The sequence below is a fragment of the Bufo gargarizans genome, chromosome 7 (assembly GCF_014858855.1).
Source record: "Bufo gargarizans isolate SCDJY-AF-19 chromosome 7, ASM1485885v1, whole genome shotgun sequence".
NCBI lineage: Eukaryota > Metazoa > Chordata > Amphibia > Anura > Bufonidae > Bufo > Bufo gargarizans.
The window spans coordinates 18,244,629-18,265,354 of record NC_058086.1 but is presented as its reverse complement, the minus strand read 5'-3'; the positions used below and the strand labels follow the sequence as shown (position 1 = coordinate 18,265,354).

General features: G+C 43.5%; 1 protein-coding gene across 1 annotated transcript in view; it reads left to right on the top strand.

The window, feature by feature from the left end:
- The first annotated feature begins 7,311 nt into the window (after positions 1-7,311).
- SFMBT1 (Scm like with four mbt domains 1) overlaps positions 7,312-20,726 on the top strand; it is a 127,478-nt gene continuing 114,063 nt past the window's right edge. The window contains exon 1 of the mRNA XM_044301725.1: positions 7,312-7,416. The gene's annotated coding sequence lies outside the window, so the exon portion shown is untranslated. The remainder of the gene's footprint in view (positions 7,417-20,726) is intronic.

Below are 20,726 nucleotides of genomic sequence, written 5' to 3'. Positions count from 1 at the left end.
TAACTTGCGACAAAAAATAAAAAATTCTAGGAACTCGCCATGCCCCTCACGGAATACCTTGGGGTGTCTTCTTTCCAAAATGGGGTCACTTGTGGCGTAGTTATACTGCCCTGGCAATTTAGGGGCCCAAATGTGTGAGAAGAACTTTGCAATCAAAATGTGTAAAAAATGCCCTGCAAAATCCAAAAGGTGCACTTTGGAATATGTGCCCCTTTGCCCACCTTGGCAGCAAAAAAGTGTGACACATCTGGTATCGCCGTACTCAGGAGAAGTTGGGGAATGTGTTTTGGGGTGTCATTTTACATATACCCATGCTGGGTGAGAAAAATATCTTGGTCAAATGCCAACTTTGTATAAAAAAAATGGGAAAAGTTGTCTTTTGCCAAGATATTTCTCTCACCCAGCATGGGTATATGTAAAATGACACCCCAAAACACATTCCCCAACTTCTCCTGAGTACGGCGATACCAGATGTGTGACACTTTTTTGATGCCAAGGTGGGCAAAGGGGCACATATTCCAAAGTGCACCTTTCGGATTTCACCGGTCATTTTTTTTACAGATTTTGATTGCAAAGTACTTCTCACACATTTGGGCCCCTAAATTGCCAGGGCAGTATAACTACGCCACAAGTGACCCCATTTTGGAAAGAAGACACCCCAAGGTATTCCGTGAGGGGCATGGCGAGTTCCTAGAATTTTTTATTTTTTGTCGCAAGTTAGTGGAATATGAGACTTTGTAAGGAAAAAAGAGAAAAAAAAAAAAATCATCATTTTCCGCTAACTTGTGACAAAAAATAAAAAATTCTAGGAACTCGCCATGCCCCTCACGGAATACCTTGGGGTGTCTTCTTTCCAAAATGGGGTCACTTGTGGCGTAGTTATACTGCCCTGGCAATTTAGGGGCCCAAATGTGTGAGAAGTACCTTGCAATCAAAATGTGTAAAAAATGGCCTGCAAAATCTGAAAGGTGCACTTTGGAATATGTGCCCCTTTGCCCACCTTGGCAGCAAAAAAGTGTGACACATCTGGTATCGCCGTACTCAGGAGAAGTTGGGGAATGTGTTTTGGGGTGTCATTTTACATATACCCATGCTGTGTGAGAGAAATATCTTGGCAAAAGACAACTTTTCCCATTTTTTTATACAAAGTTGGCATTTGACCAAGATATTTTTCTCACCCAGCATGGGTATATGTAAAATGACACCCCAAAACACATTCCCCAACTTCTCCTGAGTACGGCGATACCAGATGTGTCACACTTTTTTGCTGCCAAGGTGGGCAAAGGGGCACATATTCCAAAGTGCACCTTTTGGATTTCACCGGTCATTTTTTACACATTTTGATTGCAAGGTACTTCTCACACATTTGGGCCCCTAAATTGCCAGGGCAGTATAACTACCCCACAAGTGACCCCATTTTGGAAAGAAGACACCCCAAGGTATTCCGTGAGGGGCATGGCAAGTTTTTAGAATTTTTTATTTTTTGTCGCAAGTTAGTGGAATATGAGACTTTGTAAGAAAAAATAAAAAAAATAAAATCATCATCATTTTCCGCTAACTTGTGTCAAAAAATAAAAAGTTCTATGAACTCACTATGCCCATCAGCGAATACCTTAGGGTGTCTACTTTCCGAAATGGGGTCATTTGTGGGGTTTTTCTACTGTTTGGGCATTGTAGAACCTCAGGAATCATGACAGGTGCTCAGAAAATCAGAGCTGCGTCAAAAAGCGGAAATTCACATTTTTGTACCATAGTTTGTAAATGCTATAACTTTTACCCAAACCATTTTTTTTTTTTGCCCAAACATTTTTTTTTTATCAAAGACATGTAGAACAATAAATTTGGCGAAAAATGTATATATGGATGTCGTTTTTTTTGCAAAATTTTACAGCTGAAAGTGAAAAATGTCATTTTTTTGCAAAAAAATCGTTAAATTTCGATTAATAACAAAAAAAGTAAAAATGTCAGCGGCAATGAAATACCACCAAATGAAAGCTCTATTAGTGAGAAGAAAAGGAGGTAAAATTCATTTGGGTGGTAAGTTGCATGACCGAGCAATAAACCGCTAAAGTTGTGGAGTGCCGATTTGTAAAAAAGGGCCTGGTCACTAGGGGGGTATAAACCTGTGGTCCTTAAGTGGTTAAATAGTCCCAATAGTAAATCTGTCTAGAGATTCATTTACATAATAAAACACGCCCACTTTCAGAAAACTGGAGAGCATAGTGCAGAGCAGAAAAAAGTCGCAAATTTGTGCGCAGTTTTAGCGTTTGGGACTTTTTTGGGACTTTTTCACTCCATTATTCTGACCTGAGCTAAATCTGGCCCTATGTGTGGAACCACCTCTAGGGTATGGCGACATGTGTTGCATGACATCTTACCATTTTTTTTGTGCAACTGTCTTGTCGCAGTTGCTGCAGGTCGTATGTCACATTGCGACACCATTAGCTATAATTACAAAAAATGACACGTGACTTTTTGCCGACAAGAAGTCGCACAACACATGTTGCTGTATAGCTGTACCCTTTTTTGTAGCGCAACTTCCTGTCGTGCAACACAAGTCGCCATGTAGCCCTAGCCGTGGGGTGGATTTACACATAGGTTTATAATGGTGTTTTGCATTTCTAGCAGCATTTTTTGCACCTGTGTTTTTGGTGCGTTTTTTTTTGTGTGCCGTAATAAATAAAAAACTGCTCCAGATGATAGCTGAAGGTCTGTTGGAAATATGAAATGAAGGACACACAAGTGTGTGAGTTATTATATTTTTTTTTTGCTACTGTCATTTTTGTTAATTAGGTGCTGCTTTTTGGAGTTTTTTTTCTGACGTCTTCACATCACTATGGGGAATAAGATGCAGGAAAATAAAAAACCACCCAGTCCTTTAGAAAGAATACTACAAACGGTTTTCTTAGTGGTTAAAAAACACCAGTGCAAATTTATGTCTATAGGGACCCTAAGGCCCTTTTCACACGGGCGTTCCGGATTTTCTCCGTATGCGTTGCGTGTGCATTGTGGGAAAACTGCACGAGTAGGCACACAATTGCAGTCAGTTTTGACTGCGATTGCATTCCGATGTTCAGTTTTTATCGCGCAGGTGCAATGCGTTTTGCACGCGCGTGATATAAAACTGAATGTGGTACTCAGACCCGAACCCGGACTTCTGCACTGAAGTTTGGGTTTCTGTTAGGTGTTCTGTAGATTTTATTATTTTCCCTTATAAGGGAAAATAATAGCATTCTGAAAACAAAATGCTTACTAAAATGTGGCTTGAGGGGTTAAAAAATAAAAAAAATATGAACTCACCTCATCCTCTTGTTCGCGCAGCCGGCATGTCTTCATTTTTCTTCATTCAGGACCTGCAAAAGGACCTTTGATGACGTAATTGCGCTCACCACGTGGTGCACGTCCTGCTGAATGAAGATAGATTACGTCATCAAAGGTCCTTTTGCATGTCCTGAAAGAAGAAGAAAGAAGACATGTCGGCTGCGCGAACAAGAGGATGAGGTGAGTTAATATATTTTTTATTTTTTAACCCCTCAAGCCACATTTTAGTATTTTTTAACCCCTCAAGCCACATTATGAATGCTATTATTTTCCTTTATAACTATGTTATAAGGGAAAATAATACAGTAAATTGACTTTGATCAATTTACAAACAACATCTCCTAGCAACCATGCGTGAAAATCGCATTGCATCCGCACTTGGTTGCAGATGCTATGCGATTTTCACGCACCCCTATTTATTTTTATGGGGCCTGCATTGCGTGAAAAACGCAGAATATAGAACATGCTGCGATTTTCACGCAACGCACAAGTGATGCGTGAAAATCACTGCTCATCTGAACAGCCCCATTGAAGTGAATGGGTCCGGATTCAGTGCCGGTGCAATGCGTTCACCTCACACATTGCACCCGCGTGGAATTCTTGCCCTTGTGAAAGGGGCCTAAGACGACCTGTACATGATGCAGATTAAGCCTCATTCACATGCCCATGTCCGTGATGTAACTGTGTAGATATCCGGGAAGGATCCGAGTTTGGTCCGTGTGTCCGTTTTTTTGCTCTCCATGTGTCATCTGTCTTTCACGGATACTGCACAATTCTAAATTAATTTTCATTGCATCTCCTCCTAAGGCCCCTTTCACACGAGCGAGTTTTCCGCACGGTTGAAATGCGTGACGTGAGCGCATAGCACCCGCACTGAATCCTGACCCACTTATTTCAATGGGTCTGTGCACATGAGCGTTTTATTCTCGCATCAGTTTTGCATGTGTGAAAAACGCAGCATGTTCCATATTCTGTGTTTTTCAAGCAGCCCTGGCCCCATGGGGCTTCAGTGAAAAACGCATTGCATCCGCAATGCATTTTTCACTGATGGTTGCTAAGAGATGTTGTTTGTAAACCTTCAGTTTTTTATCACGCTTGTAAAAAAACACATCAAAACGCATTGCACACGCGTGGAAAAAAACGGAACAACTGAACGTTATCGCAGACAAAACTGACTGAACTTACTTGCAAAATGGCGCGAGTTTCACTGAATGCACCCTGAATGCATCTGGAGCCAATCCGTCACACTCGTGTAAAAGAGGCCTAATGGTCTGTGAAACACAGAGGGCATCCATGTCTTTCACGGATCCATAGACTATAATAAGCGTGATGGATCCGTGAACATGGACAAAATAGAGCATGTGTCTGTGCTACAAACACAGACCCACGGACCGTGGTAAACTGATTTGTGAATATAGACATTAAAAACACATACAGCGCATGTTCGTGAATCACTGACGTGTTAATGAGACTTTACCTGCAGTCTTTCTGTGCAGATTTTTGTGCAGGAAAATACGTTACCAGTAAGGCTACTTTCACACTAGCGTTCGGGGCTCCGCCTGTGAGTTCCGTTTGAAGGCTCTCACAAGCGGCCCCGAACGGATCCGTCCAGCCCTAATGCATTCTGAGTGGATGCGGAGCCGCTCAGAATGCATCAGTCTGGCACCGTTTGTCCTCCGCTCAGCGCTCAGTCTGGCCGTGCGGAGGCGTGCGGATCCGTCCAGACTTACAATGTAAGTCAATGGGAACGGTTCTGTTTGAAGTTGACACAATATGGCTCAATTTTCAAACGGATCCGTCCCCCATTGACTTTCAATGTAAAGTCTGGACGGATCCGTCTGAGCAACTTTCACACTTAGCATTTTTTCTAAACTATAATGCAGACGGATCCGTTCTGAACGGATCCCATCGCTTGCATTATAGGAGCGGATCCGTCTGTGCAGACACCAGACGGATCCGCTCTGAACGCAAGTGTGAAAGTAGCCTAAAGTGAATGATATTGGACACGTATTTTTTCTGTGTGGAAATGTTTCTGTGGATTTTTTGTGAGAATTTTATTCTTTGCAATGCAAGGGGTGAGATCGGGGGAAAACACATCAAAATCCGCACCTTGGTGCAGAAACGCAGAGAAATCAGCATGAAAATCCATGTGGAAATTCATTGTTTCTCTATATTTATTAATGGCAATTTGTCTAGTCACATAGACTCCTACATTTCATATAAGGCTATGCCCACACAGTCAGGTTTCTTAATGCAGTTTAGGAAGCCAAAATCAGGAGTGGATCATAATAAGAGAGAAACTATAAAGGACACAGATGACTTCTCTTTTTTTAATTTACTCTTGGTTTTGGGCTCCAAAATTACATCAGGAAGCCAGACCATGTGGCCATTGCCCTTACTAGGCAGATTTTCCATTCAGGACCCTGGGAAAGCTGGGTGTCACCATACTGCCAGCTGTAATGGCAGCCATATACCCAAGAAACATACACAATAAATAAAAGGTCTGAATAGGATTTTTTCACCACTTAACAGAAGGGGAGAAATCAAGGACCAGCAACCTCTGATACTACAACTCCCAGAATCCTTTATTCACTTCTCTGGGAGTTACAAGAGAAGCTGAGCATGTTTGCATGCTGGGAGTTGTAGTTTCACACCAGCTGGAGTGCCAAAGGTTGCTGTTCTCTAACCTAGTGCTTACTTGGGATTTCTTCGTTTTTGGGTGAAAACCTTTTTTTTTTAAATCTGTTGCTGAATGCAATAAAACATCTTTGTGGATAAGAGCTTATTCACACAGCCGTATTTTTCTTACATGTGCTATCCGTTTTTTTTAAAAAAGGACATCACGCGAACCCACTCAAGTCTATGGGGCTATTCACACATCAGTTTTTTTATGACAGATTCAGGTGTCCGATCCAAGAAGTTCCTATTCTGGTCCATTTCTGGTCATAAAAGCCATATCTATTGATGGAAGTGAGAAAAAAAAAAAAACGTAATGCACACGGAAGCTATCCGTATTTGCAGATGGGAAACTGGACAAGCTCTATGAATGAGGTATTTAACGTCCATGAGCAACAATAATGAATGAAGTATATTTAGATAAAACTATAGCGTCCCTTCTGGGTTTTCCCCTCGTTTGGGTTTCACTTTCATTGTTGGTTTTCACCTCATTTAATATCAAAGCATGGGCCAATATGGAAAGTTTTCATATGGAAGCGGTGCAGTGGTCATAGCAACCAATCAGAAGGCTGCTTTCATTGTCTGAGGGACTTCTCAGAAATGACAGCTGGAATCTGATTGGTTGCTATGGGCAACTGCTCTACTTCTGCACCAGTTCGGAGAAATCTTGCCCAAAGAGCATCCCATGGCTGCATAGGGACAGGAGGGATTAGGTCTATACACTTCACCCTACTATTTGCTAAAAAACAAACAAATACTAGTGAATATATTAGTAATTGAGAGCATTATAGGTGCCAAATACACAGCCCCGATGGCACATCTTCATCAATTTCTGGCCAAACAGCCCCATGTGTGTATTAATACCCTGACTAAATGGACATACAGAGGAATAATGCAACAATGCCGTATATGCTGATTTTTATTATTATTATTTTTATACTTCAAGTGACAAAATGCGTCCACAGCCGAGAACATTGCAAGGACATGGCTGTTTTAGCCACAGGAGCTGCTTTCTTTAGTATTCCGTCTAAAAAAGAGAATTTTAGAGCACTTCCTGTGGTTAAAAGATACTTCCAAGGCACCTTACTAGTAAACGACATGTCATTAAAGAAAGAAAAAAAAAGTGCACCCCCAAACACGGTGACTGGAGAACTAGGGGGGAAGAAGAGTTAAAGGAGGCGGAGAGGGGGACAAAATAAAGCTAAAAGGGGGAAAAAAGTGGGTGGAGGAAAAGCGAAAAATGCCCTAAAAAAAATTAAAGAAGGCTGAGAGTGAAGGAGGAGAGCGAAGCGCATGCGCAGTGGCGGCCTCTGGGCCATATTGGAATGAGGCAGTGAGCAGCGGTGGGGGGTGAGGAGCTGAGGGGAGAGAGAGCAGCGCACCGGGCCCGGGGAATCTGCCTGGAAAAAGTCCGGACGGGTAAGAAAAAGCTCTGCAACGGGTCTCCTCAGACAGGGGGGAGTCTGAGCTGTCTGCTGAGGGGCTTTTCCCCCCTCCCAGGGGCTTCTGGGCTTTTTTAAGAGCTTCCTAAGTTTGCAACAATGTATTCCTGTAGGAGGATGTTGTGTATATGTGTGAGCATGGGAGGGGGCAGCTGCACTTTAGCAGTGCATGGATAGCTCTAGATACATGCCTAGCTGTGCCCGTGTGCTGGCATTGCTCCTCTCCACGACTTTTCTGATCTGATGGAACAATGCAAGAAAAAAAATAATAATATATAAATACTAATAATGGGGAAAAAAAAAAACACCTCGAGATCAACAACTTCGTGCAAAGTCAGCAGCTGTAATGCATGGTGTGTATGAGTCCTGGGAATAGTCAGATATTTTGGGGGGGTCAGTTCATCCTTCAGGGATTGAGCTCTGTCCTCACAGTCTGTCATCTATTTCTATTACTGACGACTAAAGAAGGGAAAAAAAAAAAAAAAACACGCACGTTTAGGCTCTACTATAGGGATCTGCTGGATGACGATACAATGGGGCTTGTTCTTTGAATGCTGTCCTTTTAATGTTAATTATTTAACCCACTCAGTGCCACAATGCAGAACATTACTTCTTGACTGGATTTCCCCCCCCCCCCCCTTTTTTTTCCTTTTCCTTTTCCTTTTCTTTTCTGGTTTTATACAGGCATCCAGCCGGCAGGGAATTGTCGTTCTCCATTTTTTTTTTTTGCAAATCCACATTCCTTTTCTACAAAGATCTTCTTTTTTTTTTTTTTTTCAAATATTAAGAACAGTGACAAGCTGTGTGAATTTCTACAGGGTATTTGTAGGTTGATAATTAAATATATATTATAATTTTTTGGGGGTAATATAAAAATCAGTTTTAGGGCTCATGCACATGACTGTATGTATTTTGCGGTCCAAAAAAAAATCTGATCTGCAAAATACGGATGACGTCCGTGTGCATTCTGTATTTCCCCCCCCATAGAACTGGCTATTCTTGTCCACAATTGCGGACAGGAATAGGACATGCTCTATTTTTTTTCCGGAGCTGCGGACCGGAAGATCAGGGGCACGCTCCCGAAATGCGCATGCAGAGAGCACATAGTGTGCTCGCCGCATGCATTCCGTCCCCATAGGGAATGAATAGGCCCACACCCGTTCCGCAATTTGTGGAACGGATGCGGACCCATGATGGGGACGTGTGAATGGAGCCATAGGCTATTTTCACACTTGCGTTGTTGTTTTCCAGTATTGAGATCCGGCAGAGGCTCTCAATACCGGAAAAAAAAAAAATGTTTCCGTTTAGTCCTCATGTATTCTGAATGGAAAGAGATCCGTTCAGGATGCATCAGGACATCTTCCGTTCCGGCAGCATTGTGTTTTGTGACTGGACACAAAACCGTTGCAAGATGCGGTTTTGTGTCCGGTCATAAAAACGGGGAAAAAACTGATCCGACACTGAAAACAATGTAAGTCAATGGTGACGGATCCGTTTTTAGTTTTTTTTGGGAGCCTAAATAACCGGATCAGTAACCCATTGACTTTGTGTATTTAGTGACGGATCCGGTTTTTTCCATTTTGATTTCACAAAACCACATCCTAACGCAACAGATGCATCCTGCTGTGCAAAATCAAAACAGATCCGTTTAATTCCGGTGCTAAGATCCTCTGCCGGATCTCAATACCAAAATTAACAACTCAAGTGTGAAAGTAGCCTAAAAAGTGGAGCAATTTGACACATCATGGGTTTCCACACTCTTATACGACATGCGGGGCCTAAGATGTGCTAGTTTGCTGCAAAGTTGAGCCGCCAGTTTGCAGATTTCTGTGCGCTTCTGCACCAAATCCGCCATTTTTAACAGAGCTTTGATGCGGTTTTACTGCAGATCTCTGCCTTCATTGGAAAAGAATGAAATCTGCAGCTAAAACCCCAAACATAATTGACATGCTGCGGATTTGGAAATCTGCACGGCAGGTCACTTTCTGTACAGAATAAATCCGCATAGTGTGCATGAGATTTGTGTAATCTCATACACTTTGCTGGCACTGTACTACACTGTGGTTTTTCCGCACAGGAATCTGCATGGAAAAACTGCACATATTCCGCAACGTGTGCAGGTGGCCTAAGAGTTGGTATAGAGTCAGAGAAAAGTGTCTATGGTGACAGCTGTCTAACTTTACGCCATCTGTAGGATTAGGCCAATGTTTCTAAACTGCGTGAAAAAACCCATTTAAAAGGGGCTGTGCACATTTTAGCACTTTGCTGGGGTGATATTTTTTAATACCTGGGAAAAAAAACTAGTATTGGTGGATTCATTCATAATGAGGCGATTGGAGTCCAAACCGGTAAACGTTGGACTCCATTTGACCGGCTTTACGTCTCTTTGTCTATTTATTGCCAGATGACATGGTAGCCTATGATATTGAAAAACACAAACTGACATAACGCAAGTCAAAAGGTCCAATGTTTAATTGTTTGGACTCCACTTGCATCATTGATGCAAAAGGATCCAACGAAAGATACGTTTGAGTACTGTCCTCAGCTATTCAGATGTTTTTCCTCAGTGAAGCAGTAAAGTGTGATGTGAACAACCCCTCAAGTCGTCAGCATTTTTTTATACAGTCAGGTCCATAAATATTGGGACATCAACACAATTCTAACATTGTTGGCTCTATACACCACCACAATGGATTTGAAATGAAACAAACAATATGTGATTTAACTGCAGACTGTCAGCTTTAATTTGAGGGTATTTACATCCAAATCAGGTGAACAGTGTAGGAATTACAACAGTTTGCATATGTGCCTCCCACTTGTTACGGGACCACAAGTAATGGGACAGAATAATAATCCTAAATCAAACGTTCACTTTTTAATACTTGGTTGCAAATCCTTTGCAGACAATTACAGCCTGAAACCAGACGCTGGGTTTCATCCCTGGTGATGCTCTGCCAGGCCTCTACTGCAACTGTCTTCAGTTCCTGCTTGTTCTTGGGGCATTTTCCCTTCAGTTTTGTCTTCAGCAAGTGAAATGCATGCTCAATCGGATGCAGGTCAGGTGATTGACTTGGCCATTGCATAACATTCCACTTCTTTCCTTTAAAGGGTTGCTTCTTTGGTTGCTTTTGCAGTATGCTTTAGGTTAGGGCTGCACGATATGGGAATTTTGTGCGATTGCGATTAGGGCCCTGAAAATTGCGATAACGGTATGCAATGCGATATTTTAAGGGAATTGTGCTAGAGGTCTATTTGCTTGGATTTTCAAGGCAAAAGCACACAGAAATTACTGATAATGCTGAAATGTAGTTATGCTTAACTCAAGAACTGAAATACAGTGTTTTTCAAAATAAAACATCTTTTACTAAATAAAATAAAATATTTGCATTACTGCAAAAGTACAAAATACAAAACTTGCCATTTTCTTAATAGCACTGCACAGAACAGATAAACAGAATAAATAGAAGAACATTTGTTCATTAAAATAACGACTTGCCTCCAGCCCCTCCTCCCCGCACTGTAACTGATGTATCGCCGGCCGCGCTGTGCAACATAGCGGCCGGCAATACATCCGTGTCAGCCACGTAAAAAGTCAACCATCGCTTTATAAGACGCACTGCCATTTTCCCCCCACTTTTGGGGGAAAAAAAGTTTGTCTGAAAGCGAAAAATATGGTAATACAATTGCAGCATTTATGGGTCGGCTAGGGCTGCAACGATTAATCGATGTAATCGATTATATTCGATAACTGGATTCGTTGTCGACGAATCCAGTTATCGAATAATCGCCGATTCGTTGCTATTCGGGCGGGCGGGCGGTCGCTGCATCTTTATTTTACCTTTTTACAATGACGCTCCCGCTCCTGTAACAGCCAGGCAGAGCGGACGGCGGCGTAACGTCACTCACTCACGTGACACGCCTGCTCCGCCTCCTTCATTCATGAAGTGGGCGGAGCAGGCGCGTCACGTGATTGAGTGACGTTACGCCGCCGTCCGCTCTGCCTGGCTGTTACAGGAGCGGGAGCGTCATTGTAAAAAGGTAAAATAAAGATGCAAGCATCGGGGCCGGGGCTGTTAGGGGGAAGGGGGAGGGGGGATCTGTCTATGGCACTGCTATGGGAAGGGGGGGTCTGTGTATAGCACTGCTATGGGGAGGGGGGAGGATCTGTCTAAGGCACTGCTATGGGGAGGGGGGGTCTGTGTATGGCACTGCTATGGGGAGGGGGGTCTGTGTATAGCACTGCTATGGGGAGGAGGAGGGGGGGGGGTCTGTGTATGGCACTGCTATGGGAAGGGGGGTCTGTGCACTGTTATGAGGAAAGGGATCTGTGCACTGTTATGCCCATAACAGTGCACAGATCCCCCTCTCCATAACTGCGCCGTCCACAGATCCCCCTCTCCATAACTGCGCCGTCCACAGATCCCCCTCTCCATAACTACGCCGTCCACAGATCCCCCATAATAGTGTCGTCCACAGATCCCCCATAATAGTGTCGTCCACAGATCCCCCATAATAGTGTCGTCCACAGATCCCCCATTATAGTGTCGTCCACAGATCCCCCATTATAGTGTCGTCCACAGATCCCCCATTATAGTGTCGTCCACAGATCCCCCATTATAGTGTCGTCCACAGATCCCCCATTATAGTGTCGTCCACAGATCCCCCATTATAGTGTCGTCCACAGATCCCCCATTATAGTGTCGTTCACAGATCCCCCATTATAGTGTCGTCCACAGATCCCCCATTATAGTGTCGTCCACAGATCCCCCATAATAGTGTCGTCCACAGATCCCCCATAATAGTGTCGTCCACAGATCCCCCATAATAGTGTCGTCCACAGATCCCCCATAATAGTGTCGTCCACATAATTTTTCAAGTAAGATCATATAAACCTCTCTGTTTTGTAATTTTGTCGTTTTTTCCGATTAATCGATTAATCGTAGAAATTAATCGGCAACTAATCGATTATTCAAATAATCGTTAGCTGCAGCCCTAGGGTCGGCCAATTGGCGATTGCGATATGGCGATTTATTGCGATTGCTTTGGCGATATATTGTGCAGGCCTACTTTGGGTCATTGTCTATCTGCACTGTGAAGCGCTGTCCAATGAGTTCTGTAGCACTTGGCTGAATATGAGCAGATAATATTGCCCGAAACACTTCAGAATTCATCCTGCTGCTTTTGTCAGCAGTCACATCATCAATAAATACAAGAGAACCAGGTCCATTGGCAGCCATACATGCCCACGCCATGACACTACCACCACCATGCTTCACTGACGAGGTGGTATGCTTAGGATCATGAGCAGTTCCTTTCCTTCTCCATACTCTTCTCTTCCCATCACTCTGGTACAAGTTGATCTTGGTCTCTGTCCATAGGATGTTGTTCCAGAACTGTGAAGGCTTTTTTAGATGTTGTTTGGCAAACTTTTTTTTTGTATTTGTTTATTCATTTTCCAGTACAAAATACAAAAATAAAACAATTTGACAATACAATAATCCGGATTCCTAAATACCAATCTGCCAGGACAGTTAATATGATAAAGTACAATAAACAAAAACACAACAAAGCTAGCAAATTGTGTACTCTGTTATGAAGGGTTCCCAAGCGCTCCGTTAAATTTCAATCTATCCGGATTGATTGTCATCCGCATTACGTACAACCCCAGCCACCCCCCTCTCGGTGCGCGCCGCTAGTGTTGGTTACTCTCATCTCTCTTTTTTATATATATTCACCTATTCTATTGTGTTTGATCCTATATCCTTTGCCCATTTTTTCTCACTGTAAGGCCTCTTGCACACTGCCGTGTTTCACGGCCGTGTGCGGGCCGTGGAACCGCGGCCTGGATCCCTCCTGAGAGCAGGAGCGCGCGGCGTCACTGGTTGCTATGACGCCGTGCGCTCCCTGCTGCCGGCACAGTACAGTAATACACTGGTATAGATCATACCAGTGTATTGCTGTATAGCGGCGGCAGCAGGGAGCGCACGGCGTCATAGCAACCAGTGACGCCGTGCGCTCCTGCTCTCAGGAGGGATCCAGGCCGCGGTTCCACGGCCCGCATACGGCCGTGAAACACGGCAGTGTGCAAGAGGCCTTAAACTTTAGTATTTTCCCCAGACCCTTCCTTATTCTCCCTGTAGACTTGGGAGATAGTCACCCTTATTGTCGTTTGTTGGTAACAAAAATCTATCAATTCGTGTTTTGTTGTGACAAAATATTCCCTATTTTGTGTAGCATCAAATGCATGTTTTAATTGGTGATATCGATATCAGCTTATTAAGTCTAAATTCATTCCAGGACATAATTCTATTAGTGATCTTGATTCCCCATTCTTAACTAACTGTGATACATAAATAATACCGTATTTTTCCCAATACTTGTGATCTGTGATTAATTGAAATTCATTAATATTACTATTGCACCATAAAGGTGAAAAATGTGAAGTCTTCAAAATTCCTAATATTCCTTTTATTTTACTCCAAACCAAGTCAACCATTCGACATATTAGGCATTTTTTCCCTTTATTTTTAATAAATCCAGTCTCCAATATACTAAATATGTTGTATTTTGGGCCGCTAAAGCCCTTTACTAGAAACTCTAAGGCTACTTTCACACTAGCGTTCTGAACGGATCCGATCATATTAATGCAGACGGAGGCTCCGTTCAGAACGGATCCGTCTGCATTAAATTGGCATAAAAAAAAGCTAAGTGTGAAATTAGCCTGAGCGGATCCGTCCAGACTTTTACATTGAAAGTCAATGGGGGACGGATCCGCTTGAAGATTGAGCCATATTGTGGCATCTTCAAACGGATCCGTCCCCATTGACTTACATTGTAAGTCTGGACGGATCCGCACGCCTCCGCATGGCCAGGCGGACACCCGAACGCTGCAAGCAGGACAAACGGTGCCAGACTGAGGCATTCTGAGCGGATCCGCATCCATTCAGACTGCATCAGGGCTGGACGGAAGCGTTCGGGTCCGCTCGTGAGCCCCTTCAAACGGAGCTCACGAGCGGACAGCCGAACGCTAGTGTGAAAGTAGCCTAATCTGGCCTTCCTATTTTTGAGGCTCACCAATGGTTTACATCTTGTGGTGAACCCTCTGTATTCACTCTGGTGAAGTCTTCTTTTGATTGTTGACTTTGACGCACATACACCTACCTCCTGGAGAGTGTCCTTGATCTGGCCAACTGTTGTGAAGGGTGTTTTCTTCACCAGGGAAAGAATTCTTCGGTCATCCACCACAGTTGTTTTCCGTGGTCTTCCGGATCTTTTGGTCTTGCTGAGCTCACCGGTGCGTTCCTTCTTTTTAAGAATGTTCCAAACAGTTGTTTTGGCCATGCCTAATGTTTTTGCTATCTCTCTGATGGGTTTGTTGTGTTTTTTCAGCCTAATGATGGCTTGCCTCACTGATAGTGACCGCTCTTTGGATCTCATCTTGAGAGTTGACAGCAACAGATTCCAAATGCAAATAGCACACTTGAAATAAACTCTGGACGTTTTATCTGCTCATTGTAATTGGGATAATGAGGGAATAACACACACCTGGCCATGGAACAGCAGAGAAGCCAATTGTCCCATTACTTTTGGTCCCTTAACAAGTGGGAGGCACATATGCAAACTGTTTTAATTCCTACACTGTTCACCTGATTTGGCTGTAAATACCCTCAAATTAAGGCCGAATGCACACGACCGTGGAACACAGACGTGAGCGGTCCGTGGTATCCCGGCCTGGCATCCTGCTGAGAGCTATGACGCAGTGTGCCTCGCGCAGCTGCTGCAGTACAGTAATACACTCTTATAGATCTCAGCAGGATGCCAGGCCGGGATACCACGGACCGCTCACGTCTGTGTTCCACGGTCGTGTGCATTCGGCCTAAAGCTGACAGTCTGCAGTTAAGGAGCATCTTGTTTGTTTCATTTCAAATCCATTGTGGTGGTGTATAGAGCCAGAAATGTTAGAATTATGTCGATGTCCCAATATTTATGGACCTGACTGTATGTTATATTAGTTAGTGTCACATTGTGCATGTGTTTTTGGCGCTTTTCAAGTCCTACAGAGACGTCTATGAAGAAAGCCATATTGACAGCATGTTTTGAAAAGTACAGCATGGCACTGACCTAAAAAACACCAAATTAGGGCCTCATGCACACGGCCGATGCAGAACATGCATTGGGGACCGCAATTCACTGATCCCAAAGCACGGGCAATATCAATGCGGCTGCAGCAACTGATCCAGCCCTTTTAACTGAAATGCGTCCGTGAGCCGTCCGCACAAAAAAAAAAGACATGTTCTATTTTTGGGCGGTGCGGAGGCTCTGAGAGAAACCCCTAGGAAGCAAGTGCGGATGCAATGAGTTTTTCACTGATGGTTGCTAAGAGATGTTGTTTGTAAACCTTCAGTTTTTTTATCACGCTCGTGAAAAACGCATCAAAACGCATTGCACCCGCGCGGAAAAAAAAAACCAACAGCTGAACGCAATCACAGACAAAACTGACTGAACTTGCTTGCAAAATGGTGCGAGTTTCACTTATCGCATCCGGAACCAATCCGTCACGCTCGTGTGAAAGAGGCCTAAGGCTAATTTCAGACATGTAGAAGCGTGATTTCTCATAGTGAACTCTGCTCCTGTGACAGAACTGCACTGCGTTATAATGATTTATAATGCTGTGTGTCTCTGCCCGACCTCCCCTGTAATAATTTATGTGAGTACAAATCATTACAGTGAAGATTGGGCAGAGACACACAGGATTATAAGTCCACACTGAGTGTTTTTTCCACAGTGAATACGCTTGTCTTAAAACTGACCTAAGGGTGCTTTCACACACAGGCTTTTGGTGGCGTTTATGTGTACTTTTGTGTTTTATGTGTGGTAAAAACACCAACTGTAGATGTTAGGCCTCATGCACACGACAGTATTTTTTCACTGTCCGCAAAACAGGGTTTCGTTGGTCCGTGATCCGTGACCGTTTTTTTCGTCCGTGGGTCTTCCTTGATTTTTGGAGGATCCACGGACATGAAAAAAAAAGTCGTTTTGGTGTCCGCCTGGCCGTGCGGAGCCAAACGGATCCGTCCTGAATTACAATGCAAGTCAATGGGGACGGATCCGTTTGACGTTGACACAATATGGTGCAATTGCAAACGGATCCGTCCCCCATTGACTTTCAATGTAAAGTCTGGAGTCCCTTTATACCATCTGATCAGGAGTTTTCTCCAATCCGATGGTATATTTTAACTTGAAGCGTCCCCATCACCATGGGAACGCCTCTATGTTAGAATATACTGTCGGATATGAGTTACATCGTGAAAACTCATATCCGACAGTATATTCTAACACAGAGGCGTTCCCATGGTGATGGGCCACCAATGAAATTTAAACTGGGGAGGGAGGGGGGTCTGCTGCCTGGCAGCCCCGGATCTCTTACAGGGGGCTATGATACGCACAATTAACCCCTTCAGGTGCAGCACCTGAGGGGTTAATTGTACGGATCACGGCCCCCTGTAAGAGATCGGGTGCTGCCAGGCAGCAGGGGGCAGTCATGTACACAGTTCGTTGTATATTCTAACTAGAAGCGTCCCCATCACCATGGGAACGCCTCTGTGTTCGAATATACTGTCTGAAAAAGCTTTTATGCAGACGGATCTTCGGATCGGTCTGTATGAAAGTAACCTACGGCCACGGATGCCAATCTTGTGTGCATCCGTGTTCTTTCACGGACCCATTGACTTGAATGGGTCCGTGAACCGTTGTCCGTCAAAAAAATAGGACAGGCCATATTTTTGGGACGGACAGGATACACGGATCACGGTCTCGGCTGCAAAACGGTGCATTTTCCGATTTATTTATTTTTTCCCACGGACCCATTGAAAGTCAATGGGTCAGCGAAAAAAAAAAAACGGAAAACGGCACAACGGCCACGGATGCACACAACGGTCATGTGCATGAGGCCTTAGTTGAAGGTCTGTGGAAAATATGAAACACAGGACACACAAGTGTTTTTCTTCTTCTTTTTTTGTGTGCTGGTGATTTTTTTTTTGTCTTTCTTGCTTTTTTTTTTCTTTAAAAAACCAACATACTGTGTCTTTTGGTATTTTTCAAGCAATTTTTTGTTCAAAACTACTGTTCCAGATGTTACTTTAAAGTCTATTTAGTAAAATATGAGCGGCAGCATATACGGTATGTTAAATATTTAGGATAAGTGACTTTTTTTTTCAGGTGCAGTATACAAAAGTGTGTCCTAAAAATGAAGCCTAAAGCCTCATGCACATGACCGTAGCAGGTCTGTGCCCAAATTGCGGCCTGCATACATTGGGTCCGCAATATACGGGCACCGACTGTGGTGTGTACTGTATCATGGATGTGGTCCTATTCACTTGGTTCATGGTTCACTTGAATGGGTCCGCAGTCCGGAACATACGGTGCAGAGCTGAACAGAGCCACAGATCAGAAGCACTACGGAGTGCTTCTGTGGGTTTTCTATCTGTGCCTCCGCACCACAAAAAAGTAGTACATGCGCTACTTTTTTGCGGTGCGGACTGTAGGATGGGTGAATGGGTCTGTGTCCGCAGATGACTGCAATTTGCGTTCCGTAGCACAGGTACGGGCGACATGCGGATGTGTGCATTAGGCCTAAGACCTACCCTTTTTCCGTGTGGAAAAACTTGCACAATCTACAACGTGTGCATGTAGCCTAACCCTGGGTTCAGACCTGAGCGAACAGAGACAAGCGAACACACATTGTCGCGCGTTCCCGCTGAAGTCTATGTACGTGAACGCACGACAAACGCCCAAAAAAAAGCTCAAGAACTTGTTTGAGCGTCGGGCGTTTTACAGCGCGATCGTACGCGCTGTAAAACGCCCAGGTGAGAACCATTCCCATAGGGAAGCATTGGTTTCTCCTTGTTGAGCGTTTTACAGCGCGTAGGAACGAGCTGTAAAACGCTCAGGTGTGAACTTAGGGTAAGGGTCCTTACACACATGAATTTGCACTAGCTTTTTTTACCAGTAAAAAAAAAAAAAATGCCAGTGTAGTGAACGCCTAGTTCACACGAACATATGGCTTTTATAGTTTTTTGCGGTCCGTTTTTCACAGATCCGTTGTTCCGTTGGGTTTCCGTTCAGTTTTTCCGTTCTGTTTTTCAGTATGGCATATACAGTATAAAGTAATTACATAGAAAAAATTGGGTTGGGCATAACATTTTCAATATCAATGGATGGTTCCGCAAAAAACGGAATAGATACGAAAGACATACGGATGCATTTCGGTATGTGTTACGTTTTTGTGGACCCATTAACTTGAATGGAGCCACGGAACATGATTTGCGGGCAATAATAGGACATGTTCTATCTTTCAACGGAACGTAAAAACTGAAATACGGAATGCTTACGAAACACATTCAGTTTTTAATGCGAAACCATTGAAATAAATGGTTCCGTATACGGAACACAAAAAAATGGCCCGTACACTTAAAAAAAAAAAAAAAATGATTGTGTGAACTAGGCCTAAGGCCTCATGCACACGACCGGTGTGTGTTTTGTGGTCCGCAAAACACGGATGGCGTCCGTGTGTGTGTTCCGCAATTTGCGGAACGGCACGGACAGCTTTAATATGACTGCCTATTCTTGTCCGCAAAGTGCGGACAAGAATAGGACGTTATATTTTTTTGCCGTCCACGAAACTGAGAAACGGATGCGGACAGCACAATGGCCTTGTGCATGAGGCCTAAGCAGAACATTTTTTAATTGGCCCCCTTCCAGTTTTGCAGCACTTCTTGTGTTGTGGCATGAAGACGCCTGATAAAGCTGAGCCACGGCATACAACATTTTTGAAGAGAAGCCAGAATGACAAAAAAAGCCACCTAATTAACAAAAACGGCAGGAACAAAAAATAAAAAATAAAAATGTGTCCCGCATCATATTTCCCAAAATGTGGTGCACAAAAAGTGTGAAAGCACCTACCCTATGTGTTTTTCTTACAATTCCTAAATCTCAAACTAAAAGAATTGATTTTGTAACTATTAATTTGCTGCTTTGACGGACTAAAATGGATACTTTAGGAAAAAATGAGTTCCAGGGAAAAGTGGAAGAGATTTCAGGTCTCATTTCTCAGAAGTCATTTGGAAAGTGCAAACGGCCATCTGATTGTCATGGATAAGAACTTCACTTTTTCTTTTCCTTTCCTATTTGTATGAATAATTTTTTTTTCTTTTGACCATATTCTCGTCATTATTAAAGCTAGGGCTACACGGCGACATGTGGGGCCGAAAAGTCGCACAACATTTATAATGAGTTAATAGTGTCTGCAAACTGTGACACAACGGTCGCAAAAACGTCATCAAAGTTGGATTTTTGTCACATGACATTGGTGCAGCATGAATGTCGTGTGACACATATTGCAGTGTAGTTATTCCCTTTTTGTCACTCGACTTCGGCTACTTTCACACTCGCGTTTTGGGCAGATCCGTGATGGATCTGCAAAAACGGATCCGTTACAATAATACAACCGCATTTATCCGTCATGAACTGATCCGTTTGTATTATCTGTAACATAGCCAAGACGGATCGGTCATGAACTGCATTGAAGGTCAATGGGAGACGGATCTGTTTTCTATTGTGTCAGAGAAAACTGGTCCGTCCCCATTGATTTACATTGTGTGCAGGCAGCGTTTTGGTGTCCGCCTCCAAAGCGGAATGGAAACTGAACGGAGGCAAACTGATGCATTCTGAGCTGATCCTTTTTCATTCAGAATGCATTAGGGCAAAACTGATCCGTTTTGGACCGCTTGTGAGAGCCCTGAACGGATCTCGCAAACGGAAAGCCAAAACGGTAGTGTGAAAGTAGCCTTATTGTCACACGACACGTCGCTGTGTAGCCCTAGACTAATATATGGTTGCGTTGTCGTCTAAAAAAAAATAGTGCAATGAAGAATGTAATTAAAAAAAGGACCCACTTCACATGGCCGTATTTAGATTAGTATTTTACCCCAGTATTGGGAACGGCATGTTCACATCTTTGTTGGAGGCTCTGTCGCAGGTTATGCCAAATAGCAGCAGACAAAAGTCCTACATGCAGGACTTTCTTTCCCCTGAAAAAGCAGACACCTGAACGGAAATCAAACTGACCCCATTATAGTCAGTGGGGTCTTTTCGGCTCCATTGGTTTCTCTGCCGAATCGGGCACTTCTGTTCTTTTCATTTTCCTGCTTTTCTAATGGAACAGAACAGCTGAAATAACTAGCACATATGTGAACATGGCCCAAGCCCAAACTATGACTAGGTCCAAAG